The sequence below is a fragment of the Cupressus sempervirens genome, chromosome 10 (genome assembly GCF_028749045.1).
Source record: "Cupressus sempervirens isolate cs-2001-9-10 chromosome 10, ASM2874904v1, whole genome shotgun sequence".
NCBI lineage: Eukaryota > Viridiplantae > Streptophyta > Pinopsida > Cupressales > Cupressaceae > Cupressus > Cupressus sempervirens.
In genome coordinates this window covers 110,457,919-110,470,005 of record NC_143127.1, presented here as the reverse complement: position 1 = coordinate 110,470,005, position 12,087 = coordinate 110,457,919, and positions in this window count along the sequence as shown.

The window sequence follows — 12,087 nt, the reverse complement described above, 5'->3', positions numbered from 1 at the left end:
ATGGGACTTAGGTAAATATTCTTGCATGTAATGCAAGTGTGAGGCACACAAACATGTGATGAGCTAGTCAATGATGAACTAGTGCCAACATCATCAACACAGGGAGGCAGGAATGACCTAGCCTAAGATATCAATAGGCTACTTAACCTATGAATGGCTTTGATGGTATAAGATCTAGCCTTTTCCATAATATTAGGATGCTACACTTGAGGAGGGGGGAGATATCAATAGGGGGGACAAAAGTACTAGCTTTCTTCCATTGGGAAGAGGGTCTATCCTGAGGAGCTCCTAGCCCTACGCCCATGTTAGGCTTCATGCTCCAATAGTTCACTTTGAGTTTCAACACAAATTCTACATATAATTTTCTAAGGAAAGAAAATGACAACTCTAAATTTCTATGTGGAGGGATATCAAAAAGCATCCACCAACGATCCCAAAAGTTTGCACATATGGCATCATTTGTGCACTATTTAATTGATAGTTTGGGTTTTTTTTGTTGATTGGTATACCGATTTTTGGGTTTGCAAAAAGGCTAGCCAAATCCTTTTTGGTTATATTGAGGGTTGCAAACTCACCATAGTCCAAGCCATCATCAAACATCTCATGCATTTCATCATGCTAACGAAGAGTGGCATTATGTTGATTTGTAAGGGTTTGAATGTTATCCAGTATGGTGTTTAACATTGATAACATAGGAGCCAATGCAGGTACATTATTATATGTTCTTTGCAAAGCCCTCAATTGGGTGAAATTTTTTCTTATCAAATCCCCAATTCGAGGAGGGTTTTGAGAGGGTAAAGGATCATTTGGTGGATAGTTTTATTGGGGCACTAGATCATTTGGTGGGGAGGTTACGAGGAATATTATTCCTTGCCTCAATGTCATCATTTTGATCAGCCATTCCTATTAATTTGTAAAACATAATATATATTAAAAAAACCTTAATTTTAATCATTTCTATTAGAAAAACCTAAATTCAACTAAAACTAACAAATTCATGATAAAATCTATTAAATTTATATTAAAATTGATTAGAAAAAACTGAAATACCAATATCATGTATCCAATCTTGAATTTGATATCTAAGTGTTGAAAACAATAAAACCCTATGAGAATAAGCTCACGGGTTGTATTTTTTTTTATAACTACTAACAAATATTGGGTATCTGATATTTATCGAATATTTGATACAATATCAGATATCTAATATTTGCCATGTCATCCCGTGGGTCAAGTAGTGTATTATATATTATATTTTATATTATAATATATTACTATTACATTATTATATGATATTATTATATTATATTACATTACTATATATTAGGTAATGTATTATATTATATTATACTATTATATTATATTTTACTTATATTAGTATTTGTGAATGATTTTTGAAATATAAAAATATTAATCTTCATAAATAATATAATATATATTTATTATTTTATAATTATATAATGTAATAACTAATTTATTATTTCACATATATTGCATATTATACATTTTTAAGTGTTATCAGGTATCCGATATTATATCGAATATTCGATAATATCAGGTATCCAATGTCTAATCGAATATCCGATAAGGGTTGGCCCTTACTTTCCAGGTTTGGTACCTAGATAGGTGAAAAAAAGTTAGAGCAAATTTTCAAGCGCTTTTAGATATTTTTAAACTCTATTTTTTTCACATCGCCACTTTTTGGCACACAATGATCTTACACATACCCTTGACTACATTCCAATGCTCAATTCTTGGATGACTCATATACTTGCTAATGACTCCCATTGCATGTGCAATATCTGGCATCATACATACCATAGCAACATCAAGCTTCCTACAACTGAAGCATAAGGTACCTTGTACATTTTATCCTCCTCTTCTTCTATCTTGGGACACATCTCCTTAGTCAACTTCAAATGACTAGGTAAAGGTGTACTGACAGCTTTAGAATTCTCCATAGATAAATGTTGCAACACTTTCACAATATAATCAACTTGAGATAATGTCAATTTATTGTTCTTCCTATCTCTATGAATCTTCATACCAAGGATTTATTTTTTTACCCCCAAATCCTGCATAGAAAATGCATGTGCTAACTAGCATTTCAACCCCTTAATGTGCTCCATGTTAGACCTAGCTACAAGAATATCATCAACATATGGATATAAAATAACGTAGCTATCATAATCCTACCTCTTAAAGTAAACATGATGATCTCAAAGCCACCTTCTATATCCATGCTCATACATAAATCTGTCAAATTTTAGATACCATTATCGAGGTGCTTGCTTCAAGCCATATAAACTTTTATTTTATCTGCACACTAAGTTCTCGTTACCCTTGACCTCAAATCCTTATGGTTGTGCCATATATATCTCTTCATCCAAATCACCGTGAAAGAAGGTTATTTTCACATAGGTGCTCCAAATACAAATCTTCAGTAGCCACAATACTTAAAATAGTTATAGAAGTCATTTTAACAATAGGAGAGAATATCTCATCAAAATCAATGCCTTTTCCTATGAAAATCCTTTTACAACTAACCTAGCTTTAAATATTTTCTTACCTCCATCCTCTTCTTTTAACCTGTAAACCCATTTATTTTGTAAAGCCCTTTTACCTATAGGAAACTTGCATAAATCTCATATCTTATTTTTTTAGCAAAGAGTCCATTTCTTCTTTCATCATAGACTCCTAGTGAATCTTAGTATCCAATTACACCACTTCATCATAACATTGAGGTTCACTAGCATTGGTAAGTAAAATAGAATACAAAGAAGGAGAAAATCTTTCTAGAGGTCTACTTAGCCTTGTTCACTATTTAACATTCACTAGGGTGTGTGGTGTTTTCTATTGTGGTTGTTGCAGATTATGGGGAATTGTTAGAACATCAAATTTTCAGAGTATCATCCAACACTACATAATCATCTTCTTTCTTCTCATGTTACTGCAACAGATTTTGTACAACACTTTCTCATTGAATATGACATCCCTACTTCTTACAGTTTTATGATTTTCAAAATCCAAAAGCCTATAACCAAATTCATCAATGCCATATCCAAAAAATACATATTTCTTTGACTTAGCTTCCAACTTCATTCTATTTTCAAAATTTATATGAGCAAATGCTTCACAACTGAAGGTTTGAGAAAAGACTAACTCACCTTCTTACTAGTCCATGCTTCCTCTAGAATACCACAACTCAAAGGGGTAGAGCGAACTCTATTAATCAAATATATAGTAGTAGTTATAACCTTTGACCACATGTTTAAGGGCAACCCTGCATGCAACCTCATGTTTCTTGAATGCTCCATTATAGTCATATGTATGCATTCAACCACTCCATTTTCCTTTGAAGTCCTTGAAAAAAATTTATTTCTATGAATACTATTAGTGGAGCAACAATCTTCAAATTTATGACTGCAATACTCACGACCATTACTAGGTCTCAGAACTTTTAATTTCTTTCTAGTCTCATTTTCAACCAAGCATTTCCATTTCTTAAAAGTTTGAAATACATAATATTTTTTTCTAAGGAAATAAATCTATACTTCTCTAGTTGTATCATCAATAAATGTAACATAATAATGAGAGCCACCAAGGGATGATACCTAAGCTGATCTCTATACATCTATATGCATAAGCTCTAACCTCTCACTTTTTTTTTCTTTCTTATTCTTCACAAAAATCATTCACTTCTATTTTCCATACACACAACTTTCACAAAATTCCATATTAACACATTTCAGACCTGGTAAACTTGCTTTGAATGAAATACTTTGAAACCTTTCTCACTCATGTACCCAAGTCTGTGGTGTCATAGCATTGTATCAGAATCTACAAAAACTATTTCTTCTCTCTGCTCAACTACAATATTTTTTCCTAAACATTAATTTTTCTCTGAAATAATCAAAGTAGAAGGAAGAATATGACCTATACAAAGATATACGGTGTCTACTTTCACACGTTTTGAAACATTCCATTTTTTATCATTAAAAGTAACTATACAATCCTCATCACTGAGTTTCCCTACTGAAATTAAATTCCTACTCAGCCTCCAAACATGTCTTACCTCATGTAGTAGCCAATGATTCTTATTTTGCAACTTAATCTTAACTTTTCCCTTTCCAACAATCTGACAGGGTTCATTAGCCCCTAAATAAACAAGCTCAAAATCCCCTTGGACATAATCAATAAAATAACCTCTATGAGGTGTAGCATGAAATGAAGCACCAGAATCTAAAATTCATGAATCATCAATAATTTCTAAAGACAGAAGCAAAGCATCCTCTTTAGATCTACTACTTACCACATTTTCCTCCTTGTTCCCTTCTGGTTTATCTCCTTCATTGTTCTTTGAGTCTAGCAATATTTCTTCTTATGCCTTATTTCCCCACAATACTAGCAATCTCTCAATCCTCTAGATTGAGACCTCTTCCCCTTTTAATTTCCTCTTAATTTCCCATGATTTCTAGAATTATTTCCTCTCTCAGTTGCTCTACCTCTACTTTTTGTATTCAAAGCACTTCCTAATATAGATCCACATGAGATTTTCCTAAAACTTTCCTCACTCAAAATAGCACCAATCACATAATCATATTTTAGGGTATTATATCCAAAAATAGAATCACTCACAACCATTACCAAGTCATTCCAACTTTCAAGCAAAGAATATAAAATCAAGAGCACCTTAATTTCTTCATCAAAATTAATACCCATAGAGAATAACTGACTAGTAATAGAATTAAACTTATTTAAATGATCTGCAATAGATCCACCTTCTACCATTTTCATATTAAATATACACTTCATGAGAAATACCTTATTTGAAGTGGAGGGCTTTGCATATAATTTCATTAGGGTTTCCATCAACTCTTTCATCATTTTTACTTTTGTAATGTTAAGTGTCACCAATGGTGCTAGGCATAATGGAATGCTTCCAAGTACCTTTTTATCTAAAATCTCCCATTCCTCATTTTTCATAGTTTCCTAGTAAAATTAGGTTTTCCTTCTAATGACTTTCATAAATCCTTTTGATAGAGATAGTCCTCCATTTGCCTCTTCCATAACTAAAAATTCGTCCTATTAAACTTGTCAACCCTCAGCTTACTCTCGTCTGCCATCACTTCCATTCAACTGTGAGACTTTCCTATAGAGGATCACTAAAAAAAATGATGACAATCTAGCTAAAAAAAAATGACAAGAACCTGGCTCTGATACCACTTGTTAGGATTAAATCTCATAGAAAAATAACAATTACATGCAATATACACAATATCAGAAAATAATAGATTGCATAGAAGAGAATACAAGACACTAAGATTTACAATGGTTCACTCAATCCCTAGGCTATATCCACCAAACAACAAGTCCAATATTATTACAATCCAAAGATTACAACTTGATTATAATCTATAATCCCTTACAACACAATATCATTACAAGAAGCAATTTTTGCATCACCCACAATGAAATAATTCCTAACCCTAATCCCTTTTATACAAGTATTTTTTTTTGCTTTAGGGTTAAAATTAGTTATAACATGTTAGGCATAAAATGCATATGTAGCAGACCCGAACCCCATCGAAGAATTATGGAGTATGTAGAGTACTTCCCTGATCAGTCACCACAATCTAACATATAGGAGGTAATTACTTCAATTGACAAAGAAACAAATATCAAGTGCACACCTTTAACTTTCCAATAGAAGTGAACTCTATTTTACACAATTGAACTCATATGTTATTAAAAAAAGTGATGTCATAGAAATTTAAAACAAGTGAAGTCATATATATATATATATATATATATATATATACACACACACAATGTGAAGGAAATAAATAGAAGTGAACACCTATCTTAAAATGTTTACAACATGTTTTAATTTCAAAATAAAAAATTGATTCAACACATTTCTTCAAATGAGGTCTTGCAAAATAAAATTTTAAAAGATAAACACAATTTGAAAGGTTAATAAAAGCATAAATTTATAGAAGCTATATGTATTATGTTAATATGTGTTATATATGTACTCACTATGTGTAACTACACAAGATGTTGATTTTTGGATCCACCTTAAACATTTAAATTTTCATAAGTTGTACTTGAGACCTAAATAAGAGGTATATCTAAGCTCTCTAATTTTCTAGTGACAATGCATATATACATTTAAATTATATAAGTACATATATAAAAAGATCACATCAAAGAAAAAACTTACATGTGTGTATTTTGTAGTCATCCCACTGTACCATCTACATCCTGTCTCTTTTGCAATGCATCTATGATTATCTTGTGCTAATCCATTGAAATTGTCCATAATACCTTATTGGTAGGTCTCCCTTTGTATCTTTGTAATTTGATATTCATTGCCACAACCAAATGAGAGTAGTATAAAATCTTTTTTTCCTGATTGGTAGTCTTCGAATACTAGTAAACCATTTCTTCTTGTTGGGTATGTACATAGCCAGGTGCTAGCTACAATGATAGACCCAATTTGATACTCATAACCACCATCATCTACTTGATGACATATCAATTTTTTCTTAGGTTTCACACATCTTGCTAGCCAATACCGAGCGTGTTGATCATTATCATTAGGTGTAATAACTGCATCAACATGTCCTACAAGATAAGATAAAGTACATGTAAACAATTTAACGACATGTGTACATAAATAAATAATATATTAATGATATATACTTGGATTATATTAATGACATGTACAAAAAATAATAATATAAATTGAAGCATGATCACAACAAAATTTAATTAAATTGTGCATACCAAGTTGTATGAGGTCTTAAATACAACCATAATCTTCTGATGCAAATGCAACATTTGGGCTTTCATTTACTATATCATCTTGAAAATGTGTGTGAGTAGGTGCTAATGATTTTTGTTACCAATCTTCAACCCATTATACATTCTTGCATTCTTCACATTCACCTGTAAGACAAAACTGACAAAAAAAGCAAGCTCTGTAGTCCATATAGTCCAAATGTTAGAATCTGAACTCCTAAATGAATGCCATGTAGCTGACCAACTAATTGTGTCATAGTCATATCTTGAAAGGATATTATTATCTTGAACTATGTAGAAAAAACATCTGATTGTAGAGTTCTAACTTGATCCTATGTATAAATATTTGTTACACCATTCCACAATCTCATGTGTATTTTTGAATTTGGTTTTTTCCTCAAATTTCAATAGCTCTCTGTAAATGACTCTCTTTACGCATGCACCAACACCATCATGTTCTCCTTTACCATGTCCAACCTCAATAAAACTCCACACATGTTGTACATTAGTTTCCCTATATGTCCTACTCAACTAATAGAACATTGTTGCATTCTTGAATTGTCTTGTACAATTATTTCTCCTGTTGAATTTATCTCTCTTTTAAATTATCATAAAATACCTCAAAACAATATTGGACAAAATTAGATGAAATAAGTTTATTATCACTCATATAGAAATGGTACTCTCTCAATATTTTTTGATCCTCCTCTGTACTATCAGGTGCATGCCTATAAACTATATGAACAAAAAATGCTACTTAAATTGAATTGTAATATTGTGCTTGCACCTCATCTTGCAGTGCAAGTGTGTAGTTCTCTACAAAGTCAAAAACTAAAAGTATGGTACCCATTAGAAACATATTCTTACATATGCAAAATTTTCCATCAATACATCTAATATATTGAGAGTGTTTAACATATTTTGGTATGATCACCCTCTTAAACTCATCCATAAATGCATGTGATGCAGCCAAGATTTCTCAAATAATTAACAAACACATAAGGGAGAAAGAACATAAAAATAAATATTAAAAATCATCATTATTCTTTATTCAACTTCCCAATTCTCTTCCCCCTATAATGAGAGAAAATAAAAATCCAAAATTACCATTTTTGGCAATATTTTTCATAAAATTATATTTTCCCATTTTTGGTAATTTTTAAAAACAATTCAAAAAAAACTAAATTTTTTCATGAAGCTTCCTAAAACTAGGATAAGATGAACTGCCAACTAAGATTCAAATTGGAAGTAATATTTTAAGGTTATTAATAAAAATCAACTTTCTAAAAACTAAAAAATACATTAAAAGCTTAAATAAAACTACTAAAAGATCATGCATCAAAAAGCCACTAAAAGCTCCTATATCATTCTCCTCTGGTTGAAAGAACACAACTCTTGCAAGTTGTTTTTGAATATGTATAGTTTCTTTTCTAGAACTTTTCCTTCCATTTTATCAAATTCTAATTTTGTTGACTTAGAGAAATGCAATTTTATTCTTTCTTCCTAGTGTTCCAATTTTTTGATATTTTATCTTTCATCTTTACATTTTTCACTAGATCCCTCTTCCTCTTATTTTTCTTAATTCATATTCTACTCAATAGCTTCTTAGCCTTTAAAATCCAAAATTTCATTCCTTGTGTATAAACCTTTGTACCATAATCATTTATGTCTCCAAGAAATATTATATCAACATATTCACCATGACCACAATTAACATAATACCTTTGGGATCATTCATATACCTTATTAAAAAAATATTAAATATCTTCATTAGAAATCTCATTAAGAAAAACATTAAAATCTTTTAAAAACAACTAAAAGGTCCTCCATTAGAAAGCCACTAAAAACTCCTGTAGCATTCTCCTCTGGTTAAAAGAACGTAGCTCTTGCATGATTTTTTAATGTGTATTGTTTCTTTTCTAGAATTTTTCCTTCCTTGTACCAAACATTGATTTTATTGACTCAAAGGAATGCAAGTTTATTCTTTTTTCCTGGTCTTCCAATTTTTTGACATTTTAACATTCACTTGTGCAACTGTCACAAGATCCCTCTTCCTCTTATTTTTCTTAACCCATATCCTATTCAACATCATCTTAGCATTTAAAATCAAAAATTACATTTCTTCTATATAAACCTTTGAACCATAACATTTATGTCTTCAACACATAATATATCAACATATTGACCATTACCACAATTCACATAATACCCTTTCAACCTTGCATATACCACATTAAAGAATACATCTAAAAAATATTAAATACAAACCTTCTTGTCAATATGCATTTCCACTTGCTTACATAAAACATCATATTCAAGTAATTTGAAAATAACAACAAGACTCTTCTATAACTATGTTTATCTTGGCTTCTTCAATTCTTGACATCAAAATAGTCATTGGTATACTCACCATTTCATTTTTCAGATCTTCCTTTATTTTTTGTGTTTCCTCTTTGCTTTACTTCTTTTGAATAATGTTTTGAATAGACCATGTGATCTTCTTCTTGACTAGTAGGTACCATTTCTGCATTTCTTATTCCATTAGCTTTCTTAATTGTTGAAAACTTTTTATAATTCTCTAAACATTCCTTTCAACTCTAACTATCTCATCTCTTCCTCCTTCCTCTTCCTCTCTTTCTCTTTTATTTTATTTTCTTCTTTCCTCTTCTACAAATACTTCATCAATAAATCTAGCTCTTCAAACAAGTCCATCCTTTGCCACAATTGGATCTTTCCTCTTTTCTACCTTGATTTTTGGAAACTAGTTCCTCTTCTCAACCTAAATAAACATAAACTCATAACCACACAACTAAAAAAATATCCTTTGCCCAGACCTTCTAAGCTTTGATACCAAATGATGTTGCCAAAATCCCTCAAATAATTAACAGAAACATAAGACAAAAAGAACACAAAAAATAAATATTAGAACTCCAAATTATTCTTTATTCATCTTCTCAATTCTTTCCCCACTATAGCGAGAGAAAATAAAAATTTAAATACAAATTCAAAATTACCATTTTTGACAATTTTTTCATAAAACTATATTTTTCCATTTTTAGTAATTTTTAAAAACAACTCAAAAAAAGCTGGATTTTTTTGTGAAGCTTACTAAAACTCAGATAAGATGAACTATTAACTAATATTCAAAATTGGAAGCAATATTTTGAGGTTATTATACCTAACAAACAAATTCTACAGAAGTTTCTAGAAGAACATAAACATACATAGTGAATCAAGTTGAATCTGATCATAAACCCTAAGATCTACAGTAGATGTAGAAAATGATAAAGAAAAAATTTCCAATTTAAAGAGGTACATAGTCAAACAAATAGTATGAATGAGTGCCATGGTAGAGTGGAAGTATGCATATGTGAATAGAGGCATACAAAGCAAGGTTGACAAAAAATGCTTGAGTATGAATGAGTGCAAAGCTAAAGGAGAAAGCTTTCAAATACAATTTCGTTATTTATAAGTACATTACAGAACAAGGCTTATGTTTTGATGAGAAGAGTGGACTGATTGCTTGAAGGGTCTCTAAGAAAATCAAGATTAGAGATGTCAATGGAAGGATTATTAGTAAACTAACATAAAGACGGAACATAGATTTGAACCTACAAAAGTGAGTTGTAATGACACATCAAAACCTATTGTTCTCTTTCTAGTCATTGTAAACAATTTGTATTTAAATCCTTTTAATAGAGGTTGACCCAATATTCATTTAAAGACTTAACAATCTATGCAAATCCTTTAACTAGGTGACATTCTAAATGGAATGATCAAATTCCTCTTACAAGGCCACACTTAGCAAGGTGACTAAATCCTCTAACTAGATCATATTTAATGGTGTATTTTGTAAACATTAACAAGGTTGGTTATTAACAAATTTCACTTCGAAAGAGTGAAAAAGAGAGACATGTTGCTGGTGGTTTTCCTTAAATTGGGTTTCCACATAAAATCCTAGTGTCAAAAATATGATGAATGCTTTATGTGTATTTACATTTGATAATATTTTCATTATGCAATACATATTATGTTTACAATAGTTTTACAATATAGACCAAATGACAACAAGATAAGAATAATAGTTAAGTGTTTGTTTTTTTATTGTTCAAATGGTACATATTAATCTCGAGTAACTAATTCAACTCCCCCCTCCCTAGTTATTATAAACATTTCTAAAAACTGGTATTACAGAATAGTGCTTGCAGAGAAAATTTTGAAGGAACTTAAACCTAAACATCATGAATAATAAGAGAGATGTACCCAAGTTGAACAAGGAGAAGTTTCCTACAAGGAAAACTTTGACCAAGTTGCACATATCTAGTATCAGTGATGTTATTGTCAATTTTCTAGACAATGAATATGTAAAGTTAACAACTACTCCTCTGACTATTGAACAAGTGAAATAGAAACTAGAACACAACCAAGCAATGATGGAGATTACCTCATCCCTAAGCTATGCCAAGTTTGATGACCTAAAATACTATGATAGTAAAAAGAAGATGTGGGACAAATTGAAGGCCATATATGGAGGTGATGAAAATGTTCTAAGAGTAAAATTAAAAAGCTTGAGTGGTAAATTTGATGATATGAGAATGATGGAAGGTGAGAGAACATAGTACAATACTGTACAAGAGTTAAAGAGGTTGTTAATGCTATTCGAGGTGCAAATGGAGAAATCAAAGATGAAATAGTGATAAGTAAGGTATTGAGGACTCTACTCCCTATCTAGATGTCATTAGGGTCTCTGTAATCCAAGAACTTAGATGCACACTAGGTAACAATTTAACCTTGGAATTTTAATTAGTAGACTTACTATTTTTGAGATGTCTAACTTTGATATCTACACACCTGCTACTATTGAATGTGCTTTCAAGTCACAACTAGTTCTTAGCAAAAAGAAAGGAGAACATGTAAAGAGTGAAAGTGATATTTCTAATGATGAAATTGATGAATTTGAAGTTGTCATTGCATAAAGGTTTGGAACAGGAAGAGGTAAATTGCCTATCATTTATTTTTCATGCCACAAAGTGTTTATATTGCTACCAGATGTCTTGACAGAGGTGATAAGGGTAAGAGGAAGGAAAGAAAGTATAAAGAAAGAAGAGATGACAAAGACTACAGGAGAAGCAAGGATGAAAAAGGTAATAAATATTGTTATATTGTTGAAGAAAATACTAATAATGAATCTAAGAGTAATGATGATGAATTTTTCTATGTTTCTATGAAAGAAGATTCTAATAAAGATGAGAAAACCACATTAATTTCCTATGTGAACTA